This window comes from Solanum dulcamara, chromosome 5 (assembly GCF_947179165.1).
Source record: "Solanum dulcamara chromosome 5, daSolDulc1.2, whole genome shotgun sequence".
NCBI classification, from domain to species: Eukaryota; Viridiplantae; Streptophyta; class Magnoliopsida; order Solanales; family Solanaceae; genus Solanum; species Solanum dulcamara.
Window position 1 is genome coordinate 12,942,121 of NC_077241.1, and position 12,224 is coordinate 12,954,344.

At 35.7% G+C, this 12,224-nt stretch overlaps 1 pseudogene; it reads left to right on the forward strand.

Annotated features, from left to right (window-relative positions):
• Positions 1 to 4,738: 4,738 nt before the first annotated feature.
• On the forward strand, positions 4,739 to 11,721 carry LOC129889044 (malate dehydrogenase, chloroplastic-like; annotated as a pseudogene).
• Positions 11,722 to 12,224: the final 503 nt, after the last annotated feature.

Here is a 12,224-nt window from a genome sequence, read left to right on the forward strand (position 1 = left end):
ATGGAGATATGAGAAACAATGGCTATCAAGTACTAAGAGATGAACCTAGAGGAAGAGTATACAATGTGAAGGAAGAAGCTCCCAAATTGCCTGGAACAGAAGAACAGCTTTACCTCATGATTCTGAGGGTCACTACAATCAGTTGATGAAGTTGTTAGAGGATCCTTATCGCTACAATCGATTGATGCAATTTCTAGACAAGGAACATCAAGGGGAAACCTCCTCAGCAAACATGGGGAAGTTGTCGAATGCAAAGTCCCCTAATGTGGAAGGTAATATTCTAGCATCCAATGTGACAATGATTGAGGAATCAGGTAATGTTTCAACATCTTATGTAAAAGGTAAAAGGGAAGAATGGATAATAGACAGTGGAGCTACGAATCATATGACATCTAACAAACGGGTGTTACAGGAAGAACATGTTGTTGTTATTGATAAACAAGTGCATCTACCTAATGGTGAGGTAGTAAATGTAACTCATACTGGAGATTGTGAAATAATTGCTGGCCACACTATAAGCAATGTGCTATACATACCTGACTTTAGATATAATCTATTATCAGTCGCCAAGATTACCAGGGAGTTGTGCTGTTCAGTCAATTTTTTCCCTGAATTTTGCATATTTCAGGACCTCTCAAGTGGGAAGGTGTTGGAGATTGGTAGAGAGAAGGAAGGCCTTTATTTGTTGAAGCACAGAATAACAGAACCACAAGACAAGCAACAACTGCTCAGAGGATTGATTGCTACAAAGAATAAAATAGACATCATGTTGTGGCACAGAATAATGGGTCATGCCTCTGTTGGTGCAATGCAGAAGCTCCAAGATATTGATCACGATGATTGCAAACAGGCTTTAGACAAGTGTGAATTGTGTCCTCTTGCTAAACACACTAGAATGCCTTTTCCTGTTAGTGACACTAAGTCTTCTACTATTTTTGATTTGATGCTTTTGGATCTGTGGGGTCCTTTTCATGTTCAAACTGTTGATGGATATAGATTATATATAGATTATTTTTGACCATTGTTGATGATCATTCACGTATGACCTGGATATATTTGCTCAAACTTAAAAGTGATGTTGTAGTAGTACTTCGTAACTTTATACAGCTGATCCAAACTCAGTTCAATAAAACCATTAAGGTGTTCAGGTAAGACAATGGATCTGAATTTGTCAATTCAGAATGTATGCAGCTGCTTCTAGATAATGGGATAGTGCATCAAAGAAGCTGTGTCTATACCCCTCAACAGAATGGAGTGGTTGAGAGAAAACATAGATACATTTTGGAGTTAGCCAGAGCAATCAGATTTCAGGGAGCTTTTCCTTTAAAGTTTTGGGGACATTGTGTTTTAGGTGCTGTTTACATGATGAACAGATTGCCCTCAGTTGCCTTGAAGGGCAGAACACCTTTTGAGGTATTTCATGGTCACATATGTTCTCTTAATCATCTCAGAACTTTAGGTTGTTTATGCTATGCCAAGAAGTTGCCATCAGGTCATAAATTTGATCCAAGAGTTGTGCCTACAGTACACATAGGCTACTCTTCAGTGACTAAAAGCTATATATTGTACAGCCTGGTCACTCATTCTTTCTTCTTATCTAGAGATGTGCTTTTCAAAGAATATATTTTTCCCTTTAAGACACAGACACACACCAGTCCTATCTTCCTAAATCCTTCCATAGATCCTTTTATATCTGAGCCACCTACCTCTATCCCTACTAAGGTATTTTCTGACCCTGTCTCCTTGAATGATTTTCCTGCTGATGAAGTTCCTGTTAGTGCAGTTCCTACTGCCCCTGATCCTCCCATTGGAGTACTAATTATTAGAACTTCTTCCAAACAAAGAAAGCAGCCTACTTGGATGACGGATTATGTTTCCAACAGTGCTGCAGCAAGAACTCCATATCCCCTCTCTCATGTGATGAGCATGCCAATCTCTCTTCTTCTTATCAGCAGTATCTAACTGCTTTTTCTTGTGTTATAGAACCAAAATCTTATCATGAAGCTTGCTCAAATCTACATTGGATCCAAGCTATGAAAGAAGAGATTTAGGCCCTTGAAGATAATCACACTTGAAGCTGGTTTCACTACCTCCAGGTAAGCATCCCATTGGCTGCAGATGGGTTTACAAAGTGAAATTCAGAGCTGATGGTCAAATTGAAAGACATAAGGCAAGATTGGTTGCAAAAGGCTATAATCAAAGGGAGGGACTTGATTATTTAGATACTTTTTCTCCTGTTGTGAAAATGGTCATAGTGAGGAGTGTGTTATCTATAATTGTTGCTTCTGCCTGGCACATTCATCAAATGGATGTGTATAATGCCTTTTTACAAGGTGATTTACATGATGAGGTGTACATGACTCTGCCTGAGGGATTTTCTAGCCAGGGGGAGTCACAAGACTTAGTATGTAGGCTAGTCAAATCCCTATATGGCCTTAAACAAGCTAGCAGACAGTGGAATGTAAAACTTACTGATGCTTTGCTTACTCTTGGTTTTCTCCAAAGTGGTCTGGATCATTCACTGTTCATCAAGAGAAAGCATGAAAAAATTGTGGTTATTCTGGTATATGTTGATGATATGCTGATAGCTGGAAATGACTTGATAATGATTGAGCAAACCAAGAAAGAATTGCATGTCAAATTCAAGATCAAAGACCTTGGAGTTCTAAAATACTTCCTGGGAATTGAATTCTGCAGATCATAGAAGGGAATATTAATGAACCAAAGGAAATATGCTTTGGAAATGATTGAAGAAGTGGGTCTAACTGGAGCTAAACCATCATGGACACCACTGGATACCAATGTTAAGTTGACAACCAAAGAAGTGGATGAAGAAGCAGGAACAACAGATGATCCAATATTGGAGGACATAAGACCATATCAGAGATTGATTGGAAGATTAATATACTTGACATTAACTAGACCAGATATTTATTTTGCAGTTCAAACCTTGAGCCAATTTCTGCAGAAGCCAAAAAGATCTCATATGGAAGCAGCATTAAAGATAGTGAGATACATAAAAAGGAATCCTGCCCTAGGAATATTGATGAGTAGCAGAAATGAGAACAAATTGACAGGGTACTGTGATGCTGATTGGGCATCATGCCCAAATACTAGAAGATCAGTTACAGGTTACTTGATCAAACATGGTGAATCCTTGATTTCTTGGAAGTCAAAGAAGCAAACAACCGTCTCAAGAAGCTCAGCAGAATCAGAATACAGGAGCATGGCTTCTACTGTTTCTGAAATAATATGGATTGTTGGACTATATAGAGAACTAGGTGAAGAATTGGAAATGCCAGTGGAGCTCTTTTGCGACAGTAAAGCAGCGTTACAGATAGCAGCAAATCCGGTATATCATGAGAGAACGAAATACATAGAAATAGACTGTCATTTCATTAGAGAGAAGATTCAAAAGGGACTGATTAAGCCTTTGTTTTTGAGTACACATGAACAACAAGCAGATATAATGACGAAAGGGCTGCACAGATCACAGCATGAATATCTTGTTTCCAAGCTGGGCGTACTGGATATTTTTGTACCTGCCAGCTTGAGGGGGAGTGATAAAATAGGGGTTGTGACTTAATTAGTTAGTTACTAGTTGTTATTGGTTTGTTGTAAATAGTGGTTAGTTGTTATTTGGTTGTGGTAAATGGTAGTTAGTTGTTAGTAATTAGTTTAGCCAACTAAGTAAAATATCCAAGATAGAAAGGCACGTGTGTATATAAGGAAGAATACTCTAGAAGGTGGAGTACTGAAAAACATTTTTACATTTTCCAAATACAGCATTAAGCTTCCATGGCTAATCGCTCTTTTCTTCTTCCTCTTCTATCTTCAATCTTCATCTACTGATAAGTAGACTCTGTTTTCTTCAGTCTCTTGGTGAATGGAAAAGTGCTAGAAGCAGCTGATGTCATTTTAGAACTTTCATGGCAAGAATCTGGTTGATGATGTTTCCTTCTATGAAGCTCTCATCTGTTATTTTGTTAAACACTTCTAAGATTGAAAAGGCCTTTACCCTTTACGAGGAATCGCAGAACCGAGGTATTCGTCCAAACTTACGTGCTTACAGTCACTTGATTATTGGGCTGCTTAAAAGAATGTTTGGGACCAAATAGTGCCACATACACTAACATGATTTCTGGAAGGCTGCTAGATACTGACAATAGATAGCTTAATCACGAAAAACTGATTTATAATATTTGTAAAGAAGTGCGGGCTTGGTCCCTCTTAAGGATCTACAATTGTTGCCCTCCTTTATTCATATGATATAATAAAGCAAGTTTATTGAAGCAACCACTGAGCTTTGTCATTCCATTGGTTTTTATCTTGTCAAATGTTTGCTTAGTTCAGATTCTTTACCTTCTAATAAACTGTTGCTGCATTTGTACTCAGAATCAGTGCTGCACTTAGATTGTCTTTATCATTGTGTGGGACATTCTCCTCCATTATAGGTTCTATAACTGTACCTTAGGTTTTATGACAAGAATCTTCTTTTGCTAGTGAACGAATAAATCATAAATGAGAATCTTATGACCCAATTTTATAACAAGAATCTTCAACAACTGCTAGTATTGCAAAAGGTTATTTTGCCCTTGCATCTATTTGATGCATCATCACATGGCCATCGTGTAACTCCTCGAGAATCATGTCATTCGTCTGTCACGTGTTGCCACCAGAGTAATAAATACTCGAAGTAAGCTCCTGGCTCACCCCTATTTCTAAAGGGGCTTCGGAATCATCCTATTTTGGTTCTTCTCCACGGGTGATTCAGGAATTTTCCTATAATTCTTCTCAACTGAGAGCCTCTAAGGGGTCCAAATGGGTTGTCGTAGACCACCTTCTTGTGACTATGTTGAAGAATTCTTTCCCCTTTTTGAGTTCTCGAGTGAAAGAGTCCAAGCCATAGGAAAATATCCAGTTTCTGTCGCAATATATCTAGTTTATCTTGAAGCAGCATGGACTGGCAGCAAGGAGTCAATTGAATGATCAAGGCATCGGTTGCTTCCACCTGTGGCCTTCTTCGACCGTGGTCGGTATATTTAAACTTTTTTTAAAAAAATCGACTTCCGGAGGTTATTAATTTTATTATTAGCTCGCAATTGTTCTCCAATCCCTCAAAACCTTCCTCATGTGAAAGAAACTTTGACGACTGTGAAAGCAACTCACGCCGCTCGCAACTTGGAGGACTGAGAATCTGCTAGCAATAGGTCGCCGTCAACATCCGGTCTCTCCGTCGCAGTAGGTCTCCCTCTCCGTCGCAGCAAGTCTCTTCACTCGCAGCAGGTCTCTCCACTCGCACCAAACATGACCTCTCTAATTTCATTTGGAACTTTATCATATATTACTTCTAAACAACCATATTCTTGTAAAGCTTCAAAAACTTGAATTTTTTGTGGATTCCCATAATGGAATGTTTTGTTTTAGCTCTTGATCATTGTAAAAATCTATTGTGGGAACTTTAACTGATTTGGTAGATGCCATTGATGAATTTTTAGAATATGAACAGAGAAAAAAGATAGGAGAGACTTAAAATTTTACCTTTAAAAAGAGGAAATAGATAAGGGTTAAGCTCACAGCTGTATAACATAGATGGTTTTTTCTGCTTTGAAGAGAGTTTAGGGCCATAAAGCTGAGGACAATTGAAGAGAGTTTTGTGATAGGTAAGATGGTTAGGTACATGTAACCTGTCTTTATCTTTGAAGTTTAGACCTAATACTTCACATCATTGTAAGATGCTGATGCTTTTGCCCTGTGGAAACAGAGTTATTGTTTACATTTTTGTGCAATTCTGAGGAGACTACACTTGAGAGTTTTTCATAAGAATGAATACTCCTCAGTGTTATAGAAATAGTAATCTGCAAAACTCCTAAATACAAATATATACTAAAGATCCTAAACCTATAGGTGTATAAACCTTTTTATGTCTCTTCCTATATTATATTCTTAAGACAGGCAATATGTACAACTATCTATATTTACTTATCTAGTTTGGAAGTTCAATGTCTTTTTTGTTAAAGTAGTTTTTAAAAATAAAAAGTTCAACAACTAATGAATATTGTACTAATAATTTTAGTGTAAAAAATTTTAAGTGCAGGGGTACAATCTAATTAAAGGTTCCACTCTCTGACGCCGTCGAGCCAACTACCACAAACCCTTTCATCTTCAGTCCTAATTAAAAAAAGTCGAGGTAATGTTTTCCTCCAAAAGTTTAATTATTGTATATATTAGATTTTTTTTATTCAATTTACAACACTTGCATTTTGCTTAGGATTTGTTTGAATTTTTAGAGTGTTCTTTAGTATAATGTGTTTGTTTAACATAAGTGACAACACTAGTTGATCCTATACATGACAAAATTGATTTTTGTTGCAAGATCGATTTGTGTCCATGTAGGGTTGACACTTAGCTTTAATTTGGTAACAATGTGTTTGTTAAGCATAAGTACCATGTTAAGCATAAGTACCATGTTAAGCATAAGTACCATCATTAGTTGATCCTATTGATGACAAAATTGATTTTCTTGCAAGATCGATTTGCGTCCATCTAGTGTTGACACTTAGCTTTAAATTGGTTAATAATGCATTTGCTTAACTAAGTGACAACACTAGTTGATCCTATAGATAACAAAGTTGATTTTGTTGCATTGTGTCCATCTAGTGTTGACATTTAGCTTTAAATCTAGGGATGATGTGTTTGTTAAGCATAAGTACCAACACTAGTTGATCCTATTGATGACAAAATCATTTTTCTTACTAGATCGATTAATGTTGTTTAGTTGTTGAAATAAGTTCAAATAAAATTTAATCAACTCCTAGTTTGATTTAGTTGTTTGAATTAATTAAATCTAGTTAGAGTTAATGTAGTTTAGTTGGTGAAATAAGTTCAAATAAAATTTAACTAACTCCTAATTTGATTTATTATTTGAAATAATGTGGTTCAGTTGGTGGATTTAGCTGTTTGAATTAGTTTAAAACTAGTTAGAGTTAATGTAGTTTAGTTGTTGAAATAAGTTCAAATAAAATTTAATTAACCCCTAGTTTGATTTATTATTTGAAATAATGTGGTTTAGTTGTTGGAGTTAGTTTAGAACTAGTTAGAGTTAATGTGGTTTAGTTATTAAAATAAGTTGAAATAAAGTTATTTAACCCCTAGTTTGATTTGTTATTTGAAATGATAAGGTTTAGTTGTTAAAATTAGTTTAAAACTAGTTAGAGTTAATGTGGTTTAGTTGTTAAAGTAAGTTGAAATAAATTTTATTTAACCCATAGTTTGATTTATTATTTGAAATAATGAGGTTTAGTTGTTGGAGTTAGTTTAAAACTAGTTAGAGTTAATGTCGTTTAGTTGTTAAAGTAAGTTGTAATAAAGTTTATTTAACCCCTAGTTTGATTTGTTATTTGAAATGATAAGGTTTAGCTGTTGGAATTAGTTTAAAACTAGTTAGAGTTAATGTGGTTTAGTTGTTAAAGTAAGTTGAAATAAAGTTTATTTAACCCCTAGTTTGATTTATTATTTGAAATAATGTGGTTTAGTTGGTGGATTTAGCTGTTGGAATTAGTTTAAAACTAGTTAGAGTTAATGTGGTTTAGTTGTTAAAGTAAGTTGAAATAAAGTTTATTTAACCCCTAGTTTGATTTATTATTTGAAATAATGTGGTTTAGTTGGTGGATTTAGCTGTTGGAATTAGTTTAAAACTAGTTAGAGTTAATGTGGTTTAGTTGTTAAAGTAAGTTGAAATAAAGTTTATTTAACCCCTAGTTTGATTTATTATTTGAAATAATGTGGTTTAGTTGGTGGATTTAGCTGTTGGAATTAGTTTAAAACTAGTTAGAGTTAATGTGGTTTAGTTGTTAAAGTAAGTTGAAATAAAGTTTATTTAACCCCTAGTTTGATTTATTATTTGAAATAATGTGGTTTAGTTGGTGGATTTAGCTGTTGGAATTAGTTTAAAACTAGTTAGAGTTAATGTGGTTTAGTTGTTAAAGTAAGTTGAAATAAAGTTTATTTAACCCCTAGTTTGATTTATTATTTGAAATAATGTGGTTATTTGGTGGATTTAGTTGTCGGAATTAGTTTAAAAGTAGCTAGAGCTCATGTGGTTTAGTTGTTAAAGTAGGTTGAGGCAAACCCTTGTTGCCTTTTGTCGCCTTTCGCCGTCCAAAACACTGCTTTTAAGAGAGAATACTCAACCCGTGAATATCTGCAGGCTTGTTTTTGAAATAGTTTGGCCTACTTTTTAGTTTATTCATTTGATTCCTTTGTGATTGTGTATTGGTTTTTTTGGCCTACTTCCTAGTTTATTCCGTTGATTCCTCTGTGATTAATTTTTGGGGGTAGTTAGATTGGTTGTATCTATGCAATTACAATCTTTGCAGAACAGATACTCCCCATTCATCTTTGCATCTTATTCTAAGGGCCCCAATGGCCATGATTTGATATCAGGTTGATTTAAAGTTGACATGCAATTTAGATCTCAAAAGTTGTATTTTTTCTTATAAACATGAAAGGCCCACAATTTTGTAAACTATCAAAACTTCCCTAATTCTTACAAGCTTACCAAATGAGCAAAGCTTAGTCTATAAATAAGGAGTAAGGTATCAGACTATCATTAGGCACCACATTCAAAATCTCATATCTCCATGTTTGTTTATAAATAAATGTTTGCGATCACATGTTATTACAAACTTTCATATACACATAATTTTACAAAGATACACTAGCCCAATAAATCAACGATAGTAGTAACTAGTTATTCATTCATATAATCCTCTCACAGGTACATACAATCTCTTCACGTCGACCTAGTCGTTTCTTGCAAAATTTAAAATTATAGATCTTTTTTTGTAAAATATAAACTTACAGATCAAGTTTTAAGTTTTAAAATAGTTGAATTCACAAATTTGGATCCTACCTTTTAGTGAGATATAGAATCAATATTTCGAATTGAGGTTGAAGTTTTGTTCAAATGTCGTACACAAACAATGATTTCAAATCAAAACTTCAAATTTGAACTCCAAATTGCATGGCCAAACGCCTACTATGGCAATAACATTTGACACTGCTGCAGTTCTACACCTTTTGATCCCACTTTCACATGTCGCAATCTGATCCTTTGGCATGACAACACTTTTCATCCAATCAATATTCAGATTTAATCCAAGTGTTGTCAAGCTGCTTGTTGACCTAGAGTCCCTTAATCCCAAAAAATGCATCCCCTAGTTCATTTGTTTTCTTTTCTACAGCACAAACCAAATATTTACTCGGTTTGTTTTCTCAATCAAGTGACATGTGCTATACCTATCATTTAGGAGGGGAAAACATCAATTTCTTATAATTCTTAATAAGAATTTAAGGTCCCCGGGCTTTGGTCTAGTACTAAGTGGCAAGAATGTAGTATGTGATGCCTGAGTTAGACGCGGCTCTTGGCTTTAAACTTTGTCAAGGACAAAAGCCTGGTATTTAATTTAAGTGGAGACGATGTCAAACTCTGAGCTATTGGCACTCGGTGATTTCTCGATAGTTAAAAAAAGGATATTCTCCTTCCTACTTTACTCTTTACAAGGCTATCCTTTTTAGTGCAATATTTTTTCTGAAAAGTGCTAATATAGTAATATCTCTCTATATTATAAATCTAGAACAGGAAAGTGAATCTTATCTGTCAAAATATTGCATTGTTTTGGTAATGATGTTATTCGGAAGTGTTGAGAGAACAATGGAAGTGATACTCGAGGTTATAATACAGCTACGGAACAGTAAAAAATTAGTACTTGAGTATTGTTTTAGAAACTAGAACTAAGATCCCTCAAGTGATAATCTCGAGGGAGACAGTTATATCCTGGATTCTTGAGGAAAGAGATGCCTATTTCATTTAACTTGATGACTCCTTCCTTTACTTCTATTTCTGCTCTTATACATGCTGCTATCACTTTTCAAACCAAGCTCTTGTGCCTGTTGTAGCTTGCCGGAGGCCGTAACATAAATCGCTTTCTTGAGCTTGCATACCAAGTTAGGATTACTAGGAGAAGAGAGGCCTGGAGTTGGAGGAAGCTGAATAGAAACTTATTCTTGCCTCCTTCCTTTAAGTTGTTGAAAGGAATTCTATTCTGCACGTCAAATTGAAATAAGGCCACTAAGTTTATCTATTATGGGAAACTGAATAAAGCACAGTACTGATTCTTTATTTACGCAATGTCACATGTTTTTATGTATCAGATAAGGAAGGTTCTTCCTCATGCATCAGATGTGGTATGGTATGTCCTAAAAAATTATCGATAGAATATTAACATCACGTTTCTGCTTTGCAGGGTGTGAAATGGCAGCAACATCAGTAACTACTTTATCAGTTGGTTCAACCACATCTCTTGGTTGCAGCTCAATATCACAATCAAAAGCCTTTGGTGTGAAATTCAACTCCAAAAACAGCATTAGGAGTTTCAGTGGTTTGAAGGCTGCGACAACTGTAAGCTGTGAATCAGAAGCGTCCTTTCTTGGGAAAGAAAGTGTTGCTGCCCTTAAAAAATCTATTACTCCAAAGGCCAAAAAAGAAAACAAGGGATATGTTAATTGTGTTCAGCCTCAAGCATCTTACAAAGTGGCTATTCTTGGAGCCAGCGGTGGTATTGGCCAACCTTTGGCTCTTTTGGTCAAGATGTCACCATTACTTTCAGAGCTGAACCTTTATGATATAGCTAATGTCAAAGGAGTTGTGGATGATCTCAGTCACTGCAACACTCCTTCCCAAGTTTCAGATTTCACGGGAGCATCTGAATTGGCCAACTGCTTGAAAGGTGTAAATGTGGTGGTCATACCTGCTGGTGTTCCAAGAAAGCCAGGTATGACACGTGATGACCTGTTCAACATTAACGCAAACATTGTGAAGACATTGGTCGAGGCTGTTGCTGATAACTGCCCTGATGCATTTATCCACATTATTAGCAATCCAGTCAACTCCACAGAGGTGTTGAAGCGAAAGGGTGTTTATGATCCTAAAAAAAGTTTTTGGTGTTACCACCCTAGATGTAGTCAGGGCAAACACTTTGTTGCTCAGAAGAAAAATTTGAGGCTTATAGACATTGATGTCCCAGTTGTGGGTGGCCATGCTGGTATTACCATTTTTCCTTTGTTATCAAAGACTAAACCTTCAACTACTTTCACTGACGAAGAAGTACAGGAGCTAACTGTGAGGATTCAAAATGCTGGCACAGAAGTTGTGGAGGCAAAGGCTGGTGCAGGGTCTGCTACACTTTCCATGGCTTACGCTGCTGCAAGATTTGTTGAGTCCTCTCTCCGCGCACTTGATGGAGATAGCGATGTCTATGAGTGTGCTTTTGTGCAGTCTGACCTATCAGAGCTTCCATTCTTTGCTTCAAGGATTAAAATAGGAAAGAACGGGGTTGAGGCTTAGATTTCATCTGACCTTCAAGGATTGACTGAATATGAACAGAAAGCTCTTGATGCTTTAAAGCCAGAATTGAAGTCTAGCATTGAGAAAGGTACATGTTTTGTTGAGAAAGAACCTGTAGCTGCTTAAAAATTTACAAGCTGAAGAAATGATGACAGGAATAAAAGTAATTTAGCGAAATTCATGATGATCAACAAATTCCAGTTTTGCATTTGAGTTAAAAGGTGCTTCTGTTACGGAGAAACAAACAATAGTGTTGTAGAATTGTATCTCCTTTCCGGTACGTAAATTCTTTAAGTGACGATGTTGAGGCTCTCTTATTATGTTCCTTCTTTCTTGTTAAATCAACTCTCTCTCTCTATAATCTGAACGTGTCATTATGGTAGTTCTGTGATGAAAATTCAGGAAATACTTCGATTTATTCTGAAACTTAGTTATGCTAAAAGTGAGTATTCTAAACCCCGTTGTTAACTTTGCTTACCCAATTTTTGGCGTCTTACAGTGAATAGTACAACAGAGCTTCTTTTCAATGTTTGCACCTGTAAGAGCTACTTTTTTTTTTCCGGAAAATAATTGATTGGTATTGAGGCATATTTGATTGATTAAATTGTTTGGTTCTTCAATATTGAACAAGATAAGTGTAACAAAATAAAATCCCCTCTCTAAATAGGAAGCCAATTCTTTCAAAACTTCAATAGTGAATCTCCCAACCTGAACAAGATCATCCTGCCGCCACTATATTACAATTTCCAACTAGAACGACATACTCTATAAAAATCCTATCCATTTGACTAGTATGTGATGCTAATGGAAGAAATTT